This window comes from Herpailurus yagouaroundi, unplaced genomic scaffold (genome assembly GCF_014898765.1).
Source record: "Herpailurus yagouaroundi ecotype Mexico unplaced genomic scaffold, PumYag 191, whole genome shotgun sequence".
Taxonomy (NCBI): domain Eukaryota; kingdom Metazoa; phylum Chordata; class Mammalia; order Carnivora; family Felidae; genus Herpailurus; species Herpailurus yagouaroundi.
Genome location: NW_024412422.1, coordinates 7,993,685 through 8,000,251, shown reverse-complemented (window position 1 = coordinate 8,000,251; position 6,567 = coordinate 7,993,685).

The window sequence follows — 6,567 nt, the reverse complement described above, 5'->3', positions numbered from 1 at the left end:
CTCTCTCTCTGCCCCTCCCCCGTTCATGCTCTGTCTCTCTCTGTCCCAAAATAAATAAACATTGAAAAAAAAAAAAAAAGAGGTGAGATGGCACCCGGGTGGCTCAGGTGGCTGAGCGTCCGACTTCGGCTCGGGTCGTGATGTCGCGCTCCGTGGGTTCGAGCCCCGCGTCGGGCTCACTGCTGTCACCGCGGGGTGGGCTTCGGATCTTCTGTCCCCCTCTGTCTGCCCCCTCTTCTGCTCTGCTCTCTCAAAAATAAGTAAATATTAAAAAAAATAATGATAAGAGTTGAAACATGAAGGACATTCTGTGGATTAGGCAGTTGGACGATCATTCCCACAAGAGAAGAGACAGACAACATAGCGCACGCCACACCGTGGTGTGGCTTGAGGGAAGATAGGCTCTCGTGTCGCCCCGTGTTCAGGCGCAGTGCCTGGCCCGAAGCAGGTGCCCCTCAAGAGTCTGAGTGTGGGAAGGGGAGGGGGAGGGTGGACGGGAGGGAGAAATGGAGAAGGAAGCCCATCAATCAAAATGCCGCCCTCTGCCCTGCCGAGTTCTGTCCAGTCCCTGGGTAGGGTGGGGCCGCCGAGGGCAGCCACTCCTTGGGCGGGGACAAGAGCCATCATCCCTTGCTCTGACCGTGTGTCAGACCCCGGACTAAGCAGCCGGGAGCCTCCCCGTGCACAAGTGACTTCAGCTCCCCGAGCCTTTGGAGCCTTCGAGCACCGTGGGACATTCACACGGGACGGACGTTATTCACCCCAATTTGAAGATGGCGACACTGAGGCAGCGGGAGAGAGGATCAACAGCCCGCCCGGAGTCACACGCTTTGCGCAAGGACCAGTTTCCCCCGGTTTTCCATCACCTGCTCTCTCTGCTCCCTCCGGAAGGGCATCTGGGTCTGCAAGCAGACCCTGGCACGAGGGGCAGGGTCCCAGTCTGAGACGCAAGCTCGCTGGACCTGAGGCCACCTGCTTCTCTGCGCTGGGATGGCGAGCAAGACGGCTTGGTATCTCCGGGCCCCAGGGAGTGAAGTCGTCCACGTTCGAGAGACTGCAGTTCACCCAAGGTCAGAGTAATTGCGCATGATTAATGGCTGATCCTTCGTGAAAGCCCTTCACCAAAGCTCCAAACCGACTTAGTCGTAATTTCATACCCCTCCCCGTCCATTTAGAAGAGCAAGGGCTTTATTTCCTCCCTGCACAGCTAAGAAATCAGAATCTTCGGCTCTGGAAAAGAGCTTTTAAACCTCTGACTCACGGACTGTGGTTTCCCAGGGCCAGCACCAGACATCACGGATGGCCGTGTCTGGCCGTCTAGGCAACCCTGGAAGGAGGGGGTCATAACAGAAAGAGGGAACGTTTGCAGAGTGCTCGCCTGCCGGTTACAGGAAGGATCGCCCTCAGTCCCCAAAGCCAGGGCGGGATGGTCGTCTCCCTCCAGCCGACAAGGAAACTGAGGCACGGCAGCATCAGTGGTTTCAGGTTACGCTGCTCGTCCATGCGGGGCAGCCGGGATTTGAACCCCGGCAGGCCGGCTCCGTCCCTTCCCTGCGGTTATCAGTCAAACCGACCCGTTCTTCACCAGGTGGGCAGCTCAGCACAACACGGGTCCTCGGCCAGCGGCGACCCCCCCCCCCCGCCCGCCACGGCACCCAGCTGTCCCCAAACCCCAGACGCGCGTGCCCAGACCGCTCCCTGGGTCTCGGCCATGTCCTCTCACCTTCTGTCTTCCCAAGTGCAGCGTGCTCTCGCAGGCGCCCCGTGCCTTTGCACATGCCGTGCCCTCCACCTGGCGCGCCGGGTCTGCCCTGCCCCGGCCCACTCGCCAAACCCTCTTCACCCTCCGTGAGCCAGCTTGAGCGTGTTCCCCCACCGATGGGTGATGAACGGATGAAGCGAAGTGTTGAATCCGAGCTTCCGAGCTGCCATCCCGAGGTCCGGATGCGGCCCTCACGCGGGTTTTGTCTGACCACACGACGCTTTCAAAAAATATTCGAATCCGTCGTCTCTCTGTTCAAACGTAGCACATTTCACACTGCGTCATGTGGTGTGTTGGCGGCTCTTAAGAAGCCGGATGATCCGGGTGGGGGGAGGGGCGGGCCTGGGTGGCCCAGTCAGTTGAACATCCGACTCTTGGTTTCTGCTGGGGTCACCCTCTCCAGGTTTGTGGGATCGAGCCCCGCCCTGGGCTTTGTGCTGCTGGTGCGGAGCTTGCTTGGGATGCTCCGTCTCCCCGTCTGTGCCCCTCTCCAACTCACAGCCGTGCTCTCTCTCTCTCTCTCCCTCTCTCTCAAAATAAATAAATAAACTAAAAAAAAAAAATGAGCAGAGGACCTGAATGCATATTTAAAAAAAAAAAAAAGAAACAAACAAAACGTGGCATCAGTTACGGACCTGGGAAGTGGCTGTCCCCTTCGGAGGGGACAGGGGCTCTCCAGGTCATCAGAGTTCCCTCTGCCCCCCGCCCCCACTTGGCTCATGTAACCCCCGCAGGCCCTGCATGCCTGGGAGTTCGAGGCCCTGCTCTAAAGATTCTGCAAAACGTGGGAGCCTGGAAAAGGCAGCCTTTGGGAGGTTTCCTGAATCGTCCTTTCGGTTCTGACGCCCGCTGCCTGCCTGCCTTGTGCGCGACAGGGTATATTAGATAATCAATCGGACCATCGGGTCCAGAAAGGCACTGATAAGGAACGTCGTACTCCATTCCTTCACTTATCTTCCAAATATCTGCACCCCCCCCCCCCACACACACCGCCGCTGTGTGCAAGGGATTTTGTCGAATCGGCATACGTTTCGAGGAAGCTGCCAGAGGCGGTCGCTTCGAATCCTTCACTGTATCTTTTCTGCTGAAGCCTGTAAAAGGCAGCGCCTCCGTGCTGCCTGTATCCACGTTCCTACTGGTGAGGAATTTTGTCTCTTGTGAAGGGACAAGGAAAGGCCTCCTCTGCTGACTGCTGTTGTTCTGGGGCTGCTCCTTGCATCTGGGGTTCAGAGGGTCAGAGGGTCTCAGCTAAAACACGCCTCATCTCGTGCGTCCTCAGCGCAGGGGGTTCCGGGCCTCCCACCGAGGCCTCATCACGGCACCCCTGGATTATGCCGAAGGGGTGGGTCCCCTGTGCCAAACGCAGCCTGGCAACTTTTACTGGAGTTCGGGCTTGAACGGGACATTCGAAAGACCTGGGGCTTTTAGGCGAGACAGCTGGAACGCTCACCCCCATGGAGAGCCACGGCCAGAGTCTCCAAAAGGAAGACGGTGGTCTCTCTATCTCCAGCCAGTCCTGCTCAGGCTCCTCGTGCCCGCAAAAGGGAGGGAGGAAGGAGGCTCTGCCCAGGTCTCCTCTGACCTCTGAACCCGGGCCCGTCCTGTCTGCAAGGAAACAGTGGCGAATCCGCTAAGCTGGGGTAACCTGTCCTCGCCCCCACGGATACCCCCCCCCCGCCGCCCCCACCAGATCTCCACACCCTTGCTACCTGTCTTGCTGGTGGACTAAGGCGGTGCCTGATCAGCAGGACCCCTTTCTCACTGGGAATAAGGCCTGTCCTCCAAGATGGCGACCTCCACCTCCCAGATTCTCTCCCGGTTGGTGACACCAGTGATCCAGACCGTGGATGGTTTCCACAGCCCAGACTGTTGCTTTTGGGGGTTTTGTGTGTGTGTGTGTCTAACTGTGTTCTAGATCCAAGAGGACATGTGGATATTTGGGGAAGGGGTGGGGGGCTGGGGAGGGAACCACTTCAGCTTACCGTCTTGATTCCCGCCTTTTCTCTCAGGTTCAGAGCCCAGCCCCTGGGAGAGTCCCCTCACCGAGAGGACGTGGAAGGGCTGGGGGTGGGGGTGGGGGCTCCTGAGGCTCCCCTCCCATGTCCTCCTCAGTGGTGACATCACGAATGCCCTAGCAACTTAAGCATCCGGGAGCTTCAAATTCCTGCCTGCCTCTCCTCGACTGCACGAACCCCTGGGCGTGGAAAGACCACCTGGAGACCTGGGGCCTTGGCTTTGCCGCTCCATGATTGTGCGGGCCTGGGAAATATATTTTCGTTTCCCGGGCCTCAGTTTACCCGTCTTACAGCGAAGCGGGCAAACATGCCCCCCCCGCCCCCCAGCACGCCTGGCTTTGCTGTCTCCCGTAACACGTGGGACAAGGTCCCACCTGCAGGTCCGGATGGGGCTTCTTGGAGGTGAAGGGAGAGATTAAAGTCACTGCAAAGCAGCCTTAGAGAAGAAGCCTAGATCATTAGGATTATTGTCCCCCACCCATCTCCCCCACGCTCAACTGCAAGGTTTTTTCCACGACTCAGACCCGATCAGGCTTTTCCAAAGCTTGGAATCTCATTTTGATGGACGCAATTCTTTCTTTACACCCTTGGTTTGCATTGGCTTCCACGAAATCTTGTTAAATGGTAATCGTGACAGTCCTAAGAAGGAGTAGATCCCGGCTCTGTGGGGTCCGAAGCTCACACAGGTTGGGGGCCCTTTTGCATGAAAACAAAATTACAGCTGTAAAACTCGACACACAAAGATAGATATTGATCTAGAATGTGAGAAATCACACGTTGCCACCTTTATAAAAGGCGAAAAGGCTGCAAATGTCACGAAACCCAGAGAAAAAGATCATAACAGTTTTATTCATTAACTCCCTCCCACATGGCTAAAATATTTTTTCTCTTATAACTTCTGACCACAAAATCTTTTTTTTTTAATTTTTAAACGTTTATTTATTTTGAAGAGACAGAGACAGAGACAGAGCATGAGCGGGGGAGGGGCAGAGAGAGAGAGGGAGACACAGAATCCGAAGCAGGCTCCAGGCTCCGAGCTGTCAGCACAGAGCCCGACGCGGGGCTTGAACTCACAGACCGTGAGATCAGGACCTGAGCCGAAGTCAGACGCTCAACCAACTGAGCCACCCAGGCGCCCCTGGGTAAATCCTATTTTATATGATTTCCTCACATAAAAGAGAAGATACGGGGTGTATGCACTCATTAAGGCTACACTTTCCAGCATATTCCTGACAGGAAAGAACGTTTCATGTCAGGAGATATATCCGGTAAAGGACTGTTGTCTAAAATATACAAAGAGCTCTTAAAACTCAACAAGAAGAAAATGAGCAACCAGGGTTAAAAATGGGCAAAAGGTACGTCGTCCCAGAAGGCGCACAGACGGCAAACAAGCATCTGAGAAGACACTCAACATCATATGGCCATCAGGGAATTGTAGGTTAAAGCAATTTAATGTTAGGGTGGCCAAAATCCAAAATGCCAACGCCAAAAGCTGGCGAGGCTATGGAGCAGTAGGAACTCTCATTCACGGCTGCTGGGAAAGTGAAATGCTCCCCACTTGGGGAGACAGTTTGGAGGTCTCTTACAAAGCTGAATACACTCTTACCCTCCAGTCCGACAATTTGCGCTCTTTGGTGTTTACCCATTTGAGTTCAAAATTTGTGTCCCTGAAACAACTCTGCATACGGATGTTCGTGATAGCTTTACTGATCGTTGCCAAAACTTGGAAGCCACGAGTAAACCCTCCCGTAGGTGAGCGGATAAACAAACAGTGGTCCATCCAGATAATGAATAGTATTCAGCCCTGAAAAGCAATGAGCCGTCAAGCGATGAAAAGACATGGGAGAATCTCGAATGGATGTTGCTCGGTGAGAGAAGCCAAACTGAAAAGGCTACACGCTGCGTGATTCCAAAAAGAAGACATTCGGAAAAAGGCAAAATTATGGAGACAATAAAGAGATCGGTGGTTGCCCGAGGTTACAAGGGGAAGGGAAATGGGAGGAGCACAGGGCATTTTTAGGGCAAGGAACTGGTCTGTAATGATGGAGACATGCCAAGTGCTTGCCCAAGCCCACAGAATGTACACCAAGAGTGAACCCGAACATCAACACTGGACTTCGGGTGATCGTGACGCGTCCATGCAGTTTCACCGATCCTAACACGCGTCCCACTCTAGTGCAGGGTGTTGTTAGTCGGGGAGGCTGTGCACGTGGGGAGCGGGGCAGGGGGTGTCTATAGAAACTCTGTCCTTTCTGCTCAATTTTGCCGTGAACCTAAAAACGCTCTTAAAGAAGGCACTTTACTATTTTTAAAAGCCGTAAAAGAAATTACCACCTTCGGGATATGTTGACAGGGTCTCTCTCAGGACCTCGGAAGGGGTCTGTGCGGTGAGGGATTCTGAAACGTGAGCATCCCTAGTTTCTTCTTTCGAGAAGACGTGTGACTAAGTCCGACAGGTCTGGGACCCCACGTGACCCAAGTTTAGTAAATCTGTGCCTCGAGTGAGAAAGGCAGGAATGTGCGAGCATCTCAGACCCATGAGCTTCAAGGAGCCCCGCCGAACAGTATGTTTGCGGAGACAACGGAAGAGGCTAGCTGTCTGTTGGCTTGATTAACGAGGGGATGGTAGAGAGTTTCTACTGTCATTGCTAACATGCTGGTGAGTTTCTACCACATATCAGGCACAGCTAAGCGCTTTATACACCAACACTTCAAGGACGAAGAAAAGGAGGCTCAGAGAAGTGAAATCTGACGTACAGACATTTGGTGAAACTGGGATTCAAGACAATG